Raw genomic sequence first — 12,388 nt, forward strand, 5'->3', positions numbered from 1 at the left:
TTTGCAGTGGACCAGGAGAGAATGAACCACAGGTTTGTATCACATCAGATGAGGGGCAGAAACCCTCTCTTTTAGGGGTCAAATATTTCTTAAGCTGCACTCAGTGCAGCTTTGTTTTGAGGGTGCTGTCCTGTGTGGATTCATTCTGCTTGGAGGAGGTGTGAATTCATACTGCAGCCTTTCCTTCAGTGGGGACATTGGTACAGCTCTATCTGCCCCTTTGCATACACATTTTGGAGGCTGACTAATCTTAAAACTTTCTATACCCCATCAAATTGTTCAAGAGCTATTAGGAATAGGTGTCTACCTTAGCAATTTAGTGTGCTGGAGGGGTTCTCAGTGTAAATTCTCCTTGTGTCCTTACTTTGAATCTTGCAGTAGCACTCAGGCATCCCTCTGATCACAGCAGTGACCAGCTCAGGGCCATTTCCCACCTGTTGGAACCAAGGCTGGAGTCATGAGGTGCCACCCAGGGTGCTGCACTCGCAGAGCAGACAGAGCTGCCAGCTGCTGGTGCTCTGAATTTGTATGAGGGGTTGCACTGCAAGGCTGCCCAGGCTTCATGGCTGGGAGAGGTGTGATATGAACAAATGGGTTTGGAACTTTAATGGGAGCAAAATGAACCAGTCTTAATTCCAGTTGGTTATGTCGATGTGTTCACAGAGCATTTGAATCAGGTAAGCCTTGTCTCCAGAAGACACAAACCCACACCAGCCTTGATCAAGTGCTGGTGGCTGGATTCGGTCATCACCTATAATGAATAACTTGAAACAGCATCAGTTTTACTGACAGTGTTGTTAATTTTAAGAAGAATTTTGTTTTATGCTGATCCACGTAATGATTACTTTAAATATTGCTGTCTGCTATTAATTGGTGACTGTGCTGCCTGCCTGGCCACCTCCTGCCAGTGCAGAGTGTATGACAGAGCACCGGCTCCCCGCAGGACACCCGGCCAAACACACCCGAGAGGAGGCAGGTTTTAACAAACATCTACACTCTGAAAGAAAGCCAGATCAAACACTTCCATTTGTGTTTGCTCCTCACCCACAGAATCCTGTTACCCCAACTTGGGCAGTATTTGCAGTTACCACTGTTCTCAGGTGTGGTGTCACACTGGCCCAGACTCAGGATTCCTACTCCTTTCCATTCTTTACTTGCATCCATTGTGCTGGGAGCTGCCAGCACTAGAGCTACCCTGAGCCTGCTTTCCATGAGGCCCACTCCTTTTCTGCATCATCCAGCTCTGATGGGAGCTGCTTTCCCCCTGCACTGCTCGTGGGCTGTGGGATCACACCAGATTGCCAGTAAATGTCTGCAGAGAGAAAAGTGTGAAACTTTATTTGGGAAAATGCCTCCAAAACCAGCATCTGGATCAGAGCACCTGGAAGAAACTGCCTAGTAAAAACCCTCAAGCACAGGGAATGCTGGACACCAAGCTGGCCTGGCACCAGCAAGAGGATGCTGAAACGCTCCATCAGTGTCTCTCACAACCTCAGCCACATCACTTGGGTAGCCTGGGCCTCCAGAAGAGTTAGTGACCTCCAAAATCCCCCTCAACACAGGGTTTTTCACAGCAGACTTGGGAAGGGTGCAAAGGAGCCTCTGGCTTAGGCTGTGTGTGGGAAGCAATGGGTAAGGGAGGGGCTGGGGAGGAGCTGGAGTGTAAAGACAGATGGCCTGGGAAGGGATTTATCCCAAAAGGAGGGATGTATCAGAGCGGCCTGGGAGGGGATCACAGCAGCAAGAGCAATAACGCAGCTTTTTTGCAACAGAATATAAAAAGGGAGCTAGATTGACGTGCAGATATCACTGCTGGCAGATATGGTTCTCAGGCAGTTCACAGTAGCACTATTAATAAATGACAATTTTTATTATATACTTTGCACTTCAGAACCATCTGATTCTCATTGCTTGCTTCATTTTTTAAGAAACGCCACCACTAGAGTGCCACTTGGGCACCCATCTTTCTAATGCACAAATTTACCCTTGTATCCTCATATCTGCAGGTTACCAGTTCATTTTGGGGGTAATTTCTATATCTTTCAACATTTGGACATTGCATATGCTTGCACCCAGAGACAGGCTGCTAGAGGATATGCAAGGGTTTGGGGCAGCTGAAATGTGCAGAATCTGCTGGTTCCTGGGTGGTATGGGGATTTTTATACTCCCTTTAGGCAGAAAATAGAAAAAAAAAACCCAGTCCTGGCTAAACCAGTCCCATCCTTGTCTGGTCTATGTCTCCCCACTGAACATCAAAGCTCCCCAATAGCTTCCCATTCTGCAGGATAAAAACAATGACAGAGTCACATGCACATCTTTGAAACAGCACACTTTTGTCTTCACAGTTCATTTTTACTCTTGGAGTTGCTGATACCCAAATTTGATGTTTAGGAGCATCAGGATGTGAAAGGATCAGTGTAGCCAGAGGTTCTTCTCCTGGGAAATGTATGAGGAGCTGCAAAAAAAAGCAAATCTTAGTCCCAGTAACTCTTAACTGAATTCTGGCATTAAAGTCACATTAGGATACCACATATGAACTATATGCTTGTGATCTCAGAGTCACTTCCAATATCTTAGATGTAATGGTGAAGCCAAAGGGCAGCACAGCAGATGAATGGGAAATTGATCAACTCCTCTGGACATATCCCACTGTATCCCAGAATCTATGTGCCTGGTTGAGATACTACAGTGATAAATGCTTTGGAGAAGTTCATAGGTTAGATGAGACTTGTGTTGTTTAGGGCAGAGTGGTTGAATTCTGGAGCTCTGTGTCTTTGGAGTTTATGATTTGCACCAAGTTTTCTGACCAGCAAAGTGCTTTTTTTGTTGTTCTTCTTCTTCTTTTTATTTTTTTCTTTTTCTCTTTTTCTTTTTTTTTTTTGTCCCCCAGGAATTTTGCTCCAACAAATTGCTCTAAAAGCAAGTAATCTTAAGAATTTAACAGATTAAGTTTTTGTTGCATAAGTTTGTTTCATTTCTTAAATCATTTTATTTATTTTTATAGGTAACTAAGTTAAAACTGAGATCATCTAGGGTCACTTTCCTATCAGACAGGCATATTCAAATATTTAGTATACAAGTTAAAGTACTCAAGCACTGTTTTTAAATCAGGATCCTCATGCCTAGTCCTGCATAATCTACATCTCTATTTCATAGCAATGCTTGAAAAAAACACTCCAGCATTTATTCCCTTTATTGTTTATCTTATGGGTTAGATTAATGTCACCCTGTCAGTTATTTTGCCAAATTGAACCATCAGTTCAGAACTCCAAAATAGGCATGTGAAAAATGTCCAGTAGAGTATTTTCTATCTAAGATTAGGTTCTACCCTATCATCCAGGGTTAATTTAGGACCATTAAGTATGTGTGGGTTGGCCATAAGTTTTCAGGCATGTATTATTTTATTACCTGATGGCATATTAAAATGTCACTTATCAAGGGACAAATTTTAATGAAGTTAAAAGCACCCTGATGACATATTCTTATTTGACCTGTTATATAAGAGGATTATTTCTTGCCTGTTACTGATTGAGTTTCTTTGACAGCCTGAAAATCACTGGTTTTCAATTAGCTTTTTCTCCAGAGAGGGTCCAAAGCCATATACTACATCCTTCTTATTCCTTCCAAGACCCCCTTTCACTGAGGTACACTGAGGTACACTGAGGTACACTGTTTTCACACTCTGAGCTCATCAGGTTGTTCAGCTGCTAAAGGAAGGCTAAAAGTTGTTGATCTGTGATAAAATGTGTGCAAAGACGGTCAGCAGGAGGAGGAGGAGGCCATAATTACAATGGTATCTGATGCAGGTCACTCAAATTGAGCTCAGTTCAGCTGGAACTGGAGGAACTGACTTGGGATACAAGAGAAAAATGTAAATTTCAACAAAGCAACAGCTAGGAGGATGACAAAATAACCTACAACAGGGTTCTGAAGTATGTAAACACCACTGCAAAGAGGTGAATCTTGAGTGGGGCAAGATGTTCTAGTGAAGGATAACTAAGAGGAGCTAGAAAGGCACTGGTTTACTAGAAGTTGCCTCCTGCTGGTGCCACCGAGGGGGCAGATGTGTGGGGCTGGGTAGGAAAGGGTTTGTTGCTGCTCAGGTGGTCACAGACTGGATGGATCATTGCCATTCCAGGTTCTGAAGCCTGGCAAGTTTTATCCAGGAACATGCTCAAAATGTTCATTTTGAGTTACTTAAACGAGAACTTGACATAATTTGCCGGGGTTTCACCAGTATTGGTAATACTGATGGAGTGAAGGCTTAGAGAAGGCATAAGGAAAAAATCCTTGACTGTGAGGGGAGTGACTGACACAGGTTGCCCAAATAAGTCGTGGATGCCCCATCCCTGGAAGTGTTCAGGGCCAGGTTGGACAGGGGTCTGAGGAACTTGACCTGTTGGAAGGTGTCCTTTCCCTTGGCAGGGGGTTGGAACTGGATGATCTTTAAGCTCCCTTCCAACCCAAATCCTTCTGTGATTCTGTGACTTAAGAAGGAAGGAAGCTGCAGTGCACAGACAGTGGAGTAGATTAGCTCATTCTCTCTTTATCCCTGTTCATGATCTCGAGACCAGGCAGACTGTGCTGCAGTTACAGTCTCCAAATCACAAAGCTGTGCATTAAACCAGTGTGGCCCACCTTAGAATGGAAGAATACAGCAGCTTTGACCAGCCTTAAGAGAGATAAGGTATGAAATGCTGCTGCTGCCTCCTTCAGTCTCAGAGAAGTGGTGGGTTGTTTCTCAGGCTACCATCCTACCCCAGACTGGATGTACAACCTCTCTGACAGGTGCAGAGATAGCCCTGGCATTTGCCCCAACACCAGTGGTTCCAGAGTTTTGTTTCTTTAGTCAGTGGAGCCTGGCAGTGACAAAAATCATTTGCAGTGCAATAAGTACTTCTGTGTCTATCTGGTTCAGTGACAACAGCATAAACTCAGAAATTGTCTGTGTTTTTTCTGGATCAGAGTTCAGCCTGGTGGTGAGCACTACCTTGGTCTGACACGTGCTGCATCTTGCAGGAAAAGCTCTGACCACAAGATACCCAGCCCCTGTATAATTCAACCCCCCAGTTCCCTGAGAAAGGAGTGTCAGGCTCTTTGCCTCCCATTCTTTCCATCTCCTGTGAAAGTTCTGAGTCCTTTAAGCCTCACTGGAGTGGCACCCATGAGGCAAGCCCTGCCCCAGTTTCTCACTGCCAGGTAAAATGCACCCAGGAGGATGGAGTAGCAGCGAGGAGCAGGAATGCACTGCCACAGGATGCTCTGAGCTCTGCTAACTCCTGGGGTTCAGGCTGCATTCACCTGGAATCAGAACACTGCTGGGGTGCCAGGACATTCAGAGTAGCCCCTTGTCTGCTGCTGCCAGCAGAATCCCTGCAGCTTCCAAGATCTGCTGGCTCTCAGCCACAGATATGAAATCCCTCTGTCTGCCTGCACACAAAGGTTTGGTGGGCTGCATCTGGCCACAAGCCAGGCTTCCCCTCTGCTTACCAGCCCCACTTTGACCTCACCTAGACTAAGCTCAAGCTATTTTGCTTCTACATCTCCTCTGCTCACATAATATGGCAAAATTTGGATGCTGTTATCCACAGTAATACAAAGTTTGATAAAGACCTCACCCTGTGTTCCAGTTCCTTTCAGAGCCCTGAGACCTATGTTGCACAAAAAGGAGCAAGGGCAGGGAACCACCTACAGCCACTTATTACACATTATCGATTTCTTTCCATTGTGAAAAACACTCCCTTTTTCAAAAAGCCACCTTCCACCCCCTCCCTCGTAGCTATTGATTCCATAGACCAAAACAATAATGTGCACCTTGCTGCAGTGAACTTATGAATGTCTAATTTTGAACAGGAAAATGTCACAGACCTGCACTCATAGGCAGGGCTTTGAACTGAAATGTATATCCTGTCTCTTCATCCGTGATTTCCTGCAGGGGAACATTTACTACCTCCAAAATTCGCTGTTAATTTAAGCATTGTTAATGATACCCAGCCTCTCGCTGGCAGAGAGAGGAGGATGCAATTGTCCATTTTGGTTCCCAGGAGGCCCTTGAATGGCTGTGACAAGCACCAATAATAGGACTTAGATAAAAAGAGAAGTTGCTAACTTTGTCCCAATGTATCATAGTTATAATTTCCTTGAAAGATGAAAGGATTGTTAAACTGACTGGGAATACAAAGCAACTCTCCTCAGATTGAACTGAATCATCTTTGCCCATTTCAACTGTATTGTTCCTTTTCTTATCTGAGTATTGTGGAGTCCTAATGTTTCTTGCAAGTAGCTTACTCTGAAACCTGTCCCCTAAGTGACAGAGATGCAGGTTTGTAGGAGATGTAGGCGCACTGAGAACCTGATCCCTGGAAATATTTACATACATAGGGACGTAGAGATGCCCAGAGACAGTTTTGTCAAATGCTCGGGGTTACAAATCCTCCTGGAATATCCTTTCCCATGTAAGAATATCCAACTGCCAGTAAGATTCTGACCACAGTTCCTCTCATAGCAGGCTGTACCATTTTATAAGGAAGTTCCTGTAATATTGTATTCTCATTGCACATTATTGGATAAGTCTGGACTTTGAACTATTTGACATCCTAAGATTCCTATAAGAAAACCAACTCACCCAAATTACAGGGCTTTGCAATATGACCACTGTATTTCTTTTAGAAGTTTATCATAAAGATTGATTCTGCTGAATATAAAGAACATGTGTTTGTGGGTAGGGAGAAATAGCCCCATAACAAGTTCAACAATTCTTATTTTATAATAACTAAGACATTTTATTAGACCAATAAGAGACATTTTGGATTCACTGCTACTTTCTATTTTAAGCTTCAGACAAAGGCTTGGCAGCTTTCAACCACTCAGGATGTAGCACTAGAGGATGCTGACAAGGGAAATTGCCAGTGTAGGAAATTATCTGTCCCCTGGGAGGGGAAGCCAAGGGAAAAAAGTTTACATTTTGGGTCTTTGCAATAGTAGATCAAGGGAAGACTTGCACTAGGGTAAAGATATTAAATGAGTCCTTAAAGGAAACTGTCTAAGGGCTTTTCTTTGTGGCTGAAAAAATGTGTAGCCTGTGCACATCAGAATTAAGAACCTAAGAAGCTGTCAGGCAAGAGCTTAGAAAAAGCAGGAGAAAATAGGGTAAGAAAATGACAATGCAGGAGAATAGTTTGGTTTAACTGTTGAAGAAGTAAAATGTGGGAGGTATTTCTGGGATAGGAAGCAATTGAAGACAGAGAAATTCACAGTGATGTGAATTTGGAGCCTGTAATAGTTTTTGTGTTCCCATGAAAGACACTTGGTCAGAGCAAACTGCTTTAGCCTGTCTTACTTCATGGATAATTTCTTTGTATTTCATTGCTTGTTTCAGTCCTTGAAGACACACTTTCTTTCCTTGGTATTTGTGTGGGATTCTCACTGTGTTAAAAACTTGTACAGACTTCCAAAAGAAGGCTGTGTGTGCATGTGCACGCTGTGTTTCTGGGTAGGCACACTTATCTGAATTAATTTTGTTATTATGCAGACTTAATTCAAAATACATTAGAGGAAGACATCATTCAACAACTAATAGATGTTATACCATCAACATATTCTAATGGGCTGATTAGCAATTTTATTGTATTCAATTTGTGGCGTGGCAATTCCATGTCAGGTGGAAGAGCTATCAAAATGAAAAACTGCGTTAAAATTAAAAACCAATAGTCCAAGTTTCAGTCTGAATGAGCTTCTTGGTGGAATGAGGAAGTGTGGTTATCCATGAATCTGCCCTGGAAACCAGTTAAAAATAGGCTCTGGAAATCCTTGGATAAAGGTGGAGAAATTAGGTTTTACTACTATTTCACACACAAAATTAGTAAATATGTCACTGGGGTTTTAGAGTTTCTTCTTTTGATCCTCTCTGTTCCCTCATGAGAATAACACCAAAGAGTCACGACCCTGCACAGTTGTTTTTGGAGGAGCTTTTGCCCTGCATTCAAAAGCTGTTTGATTTGTCTACTGCCTTCTGAAACACAGGGATGGAAGCAATAGTTTATTGTCCTTTGCCTCTCGTTTTCACACCTATGAAGAAGACACCTCTAAACTTACTGGCAAAAAACTGTATGCTGGGGAAAGTATGAGGATTTGTCATGTATCCTGCTCAGTCCTTCACAGAGCCCAGGCACAGGAAAGGCTCCTGCCTGAAAGCACTCTGGAATCCTGAAGGGAATGGGTAGCACCACTTTTGCACACCCAGATGAGAGAGGGAATCCTCTTCCCTCCTGAACCACTTCAGAGCCCCTGTGCTGGTGGCCCTTGTGGTGCTGTGGCTCCTCAGTGCGGCTGCCCTGAGGGACTCCCCTGTCCCTGTGCCCTCACAGTTTTCTTCCACACTGTTTGCACTGATGCAACTGTTCGTGAAGCTGCACTTGGACATCTCAGGTCGCTGAGTTGATCCCATTAAAAATAGCCCCCCACCTAAGAAAGAAGCAAGAAGATGGATTTGCAGCGGGTGCAGATACTGCTGCCATCCTCAGCCCTTCTCTCTGGTGAAGCATCCTGTTCCCTTAGCAGAGGCACGGGCAATTTGCTATGGCACTGCCAGCCCCAGGGTGCTAAGGCAACCCAAAAATTAACAGCAGTTTAATTTAGTGCTGGAGCTGTAAACTCAAATATGACTTTGCTGTCAGTTCAGCTGGACCAATGACTGATGGACTAATGAGAGTGCCCACTTCTCCCAGCCATGAGCTCCTGCCACCCACAGGGTGGGACAACGTGCCTTGCTGACCTGGTGGAAAAAAGATCTTTTTCTCCTTTTGCTTTCAGCTCCATCAGCATCCAGCATCCACTCCCTGTGGCCTGTAGGCTCAGCAGCAGAGGTGGGGGAGGCACTGGGAAATCACAGCTGGACTGGAGGAAGACAGGGCCACCTTTGGGAGGGAATGTGGGCTTAGGTCAGTTGAATCCGGTTGCAGGACTGTGTCTTGGGAAAGCTTTGGAGAGGACAAACCAGCCCACTCAATGAGTTCTGCTGAATGACAGTGACTGCCAGGCAAAGGCCATTGCAGACAGATGGGACAAGGACTGCCTCAGTCCTGGCCATTAAACCCTTTAGGGGGCATAAGACAGATCCCCAGGAATGCACATAAGCACCCACGAGGTTGGAGGGGTTACTTGTGTCACTGAATTTTTTTTACTGTATGTTTTTGCAAATGCATACCCTTTGGGGATTTTTTCTTGTAAAGGCAGTGGAGAAACATCTCACCTGACACAGCTGTGACTTGTAGGGATGAAAAGCTTTTGGAACTGATGCCTGGCTGAGCCCTGCTGAGCTGGGCTCCCTTTAGCAGGCTGAAGGCAGGGTGAAGTGCTGCCCAGTGCAAGGGATGCTGCTTTGCAGCCCCTCAGCAAACTGCAGTGGAGGGTGCAGTGCTGTGAAGCATCAGGTGCTCTGTGCCTGGGAAAGCCTCGGGTGAAGAGGGAGGTGGCACATCTGAACACACACATAGAGTCTTGTTACTGTCCTATTTCTGCAAAAATGATAAACTGACTAAAGCAGAAGCTGCAACAAACTGCAGGACGTTCTGTGAGCCAAAGTATGCTGAACATCATGTGGCATCCCTTTAAATCTTGTTTGGAACTAAAATATTCTGTTGGGGTTTTTTTCCCTCCCAACAGAAAACATGGTCTATTGTTACTTAAATAGCATATATTTCTGTAATAGCCTTTTAATGCAGAGCTGTTTTTCTTTAGGGCCTTGAATATATGCAAATGGAATTGAAGAGAAGAGCTGAAGTAGAAAGGAAGCACAGTAGTCTGGAAGAAATGGAGGGGCCAGGGACTGTAAAGATCAGTGGGCAAAGAAAGCTCATTAGGCTTTTGGGGGAGGAAGGGGGGATTATTAAATACCTCATGTCTCATCCTATGTTAATATAGCTTCCTTATTGCAGAGACTCTGCAGAAGTCAGAATGTGTGAAGGAAGCAGCCTCCACTGAGATAAGTGATACAAATCAGAACGTTTCCATTCCCTCAGCTGTGATGCCATTCGGCTCCAAAAGCACTGTTTAAATATGAATGGCATCCTGTTTATGTGCGTATTAGCAATATGTGTGTCCATAAAGACCTGCAGAAATGCAAATACTGCTCTGCACACAAGTGTCTCCCACTGAGGCTGCCTGGAAAAGTAGCATCAGGACACAAATTGGTAACAATAAGTGAGGCTGAAGCCAATAATGAGGTAAAATACATATGCATGTGTGAGGAGTGTAAAACCTTGGCTCTAAATCATGTGCCTCTTAAAGTCTGGTGATTCCAATTCCCCAGTGCCTCTGCCCCTCTGTCCTCGGTTGCAGGTGTGACCAGCAGATCCCTCCTTCTGCTTCCAACACCTTGGATGAGTGTCCATTTTACAGGGCAGAGGCTGCCAGAGCAGAGCAGATGGGCTAGAAACAGCTTTTGTTGCACAGGTTTAAGCAAATATAGCAATTATGCTGAAATTTGTTTAAAATGAAGATGCTGCTGAAACCCAGGAAAGCGTGCACAAACAGAAAGCCTGCAGTGCAGTATTGAGTGGATAGGTCCTGTCTGATCAATGAATGCATTAGTGCTGCCCAGTTCACAGCAATATCCTACACCCATGCTTTTAAGGAAGAGCTCAAGGAGAGACAGTTCCCAGTATGGGAGTTTACAGGTTTATGTGTTTGGTTATTTCTGTGATGTTATCACCAGGAGGGTCACGGAAGGTCCCTGTACGTAGGGTATGTTTCCAACTCATCAGCTGTTTTATTCTAGTGTCCTTAGCTGTGCTGGAAACTCTGACTAGATAGATTTTGTTCCAGCCAAGAGCTCTCCAAAGCATTATTTGTGAACACTCATTCAGAGAAAACCTAAAGATTTGCCTATAGTTGTTTTTCATCAGCATTTGCACCAGTGATACCACTGCATCTGCCAGAGCGTTGGTGGAGAACACAAGCCTTGCCAGGGTTCATGTGAAAGTGTCTGCATGCAAATTCACACAGGAGGTTTTTCCCGTACCCCAGTCTCTTTTTACTGGTTTTGCCATAGAAAGGGTAGAAACTGATCCTCAGAGAACATGCACGGCAGGGGATTTCTTCCTATCGCATATCTCTGAATTCTCACCACCCCCTCCCAAACTGCAGCAGATGACTCTTCCCGTGCCTTCATGCCAAAGCTTCCACTACAGTTCACACAGCCTTCAGAAACCAGGTTGGAAACAGGTCATTCATAACATTCATAACTTTCATAACAGTGAGAAGTGTTGTGCTTTTTGGCTTAGCTGAGAATAGTTAACCAAGAGAGAGTCTTCTGAGTGACATTCCTCTGAAGAACTCCCTAAAATCAATTATCTTCTAAGAATGGGTAATCTCAGCCAGAAAGCTGAACCTCTGAGGAGCCAGAAGATTTTGTACAAAGAGAAAAATTAAACTATTTGCAGTAAAAAGTCCAACACTTAGAAGCCAAACTAGTTATAGAGGATACAGATGCATCACTTTTTAATTAGTCTCTGTTTGTGTCAGTTTGTATTTGGTCTCTGTACAGCAGACCATCGTCTCACCCTCAGTGAGGAATCTTTGGGGTTTTGCAGTGACAGGAATCTTTTTGCTGCAACTTTCGTTGTTTACCTCTGAAATTTTAATGAAATGGAAATTGGGGGGAGGGGGAAGGCTTGGGGTTTTTTTCCCTTAAGCATTGTCTTACTACCTTGATTCAGAAAACTTCCAAATTGTGCGTATCTCCTGAAGACAGAATTAATAATCATATGATCTATCATGGGGAATTGACTGTCACTTTGACAAATGAGATATTAAGCTCTGCCAGGCTGGAGAGCTGAGAGGGTTTGGTGTTTTAGCAGGTGCTGAGTGCTACTCTTGCTTTCCTCCCCAGTGTTTCTCAACCCAGCCTCCAAAACGTCCAGCCCATGCAGCTGACTGGGAGCTTTGCTCAAGAACAGCAGGATCTGAAATGCTTCAGGCCAACACTACCTAAAATTCAGAGGTATGACCAGCTCTAAAAGGGGCCAGATATTACAGCTAAGATGCTGCACTGTAAAGAGAGACAGGTAGGCTACATTTACCCTGGAAGCCATATTTTCTTCTCATATATTCTCATCTATGTATGTTTAATAACCCTGCCGTATCCTGTGTCTCATACATTACGCAGTAGGTTGTCTATATGGTGTTTCTCCTTGTGTGGAAAGAGTCAGCCCCTAGCAATTTACAGTAAACATGAATGCCCAGGGAGGAACTCTCTGAGTGGGGCTTGAAGGATGCAATAATACTGAGAGCATTTACTCTCTCTGTTACTACCACTGACTGTGCTTAGGTGCTTTTCTCCTTGCCTAAATATATTGATGTATTTGTTGCAAAGCATGACAGGACACGT

The sequence above is a fragment of the Aphelocoma coerulescens genome, chromosome 1 (assembly GCF_041296385.1).
Source record: "Aphelocoma coerulescens isolate FSJ_1873_10779 chromosome 1, UR_Acoe_1.0, whole genome shotgun sequence".
Lineage (NCBI taxonomy): Eukaryota > Metazoa > Chordata > Aves > Passeriformes > Corvidae > Aphelocoma > Aphelocoma coerulescens.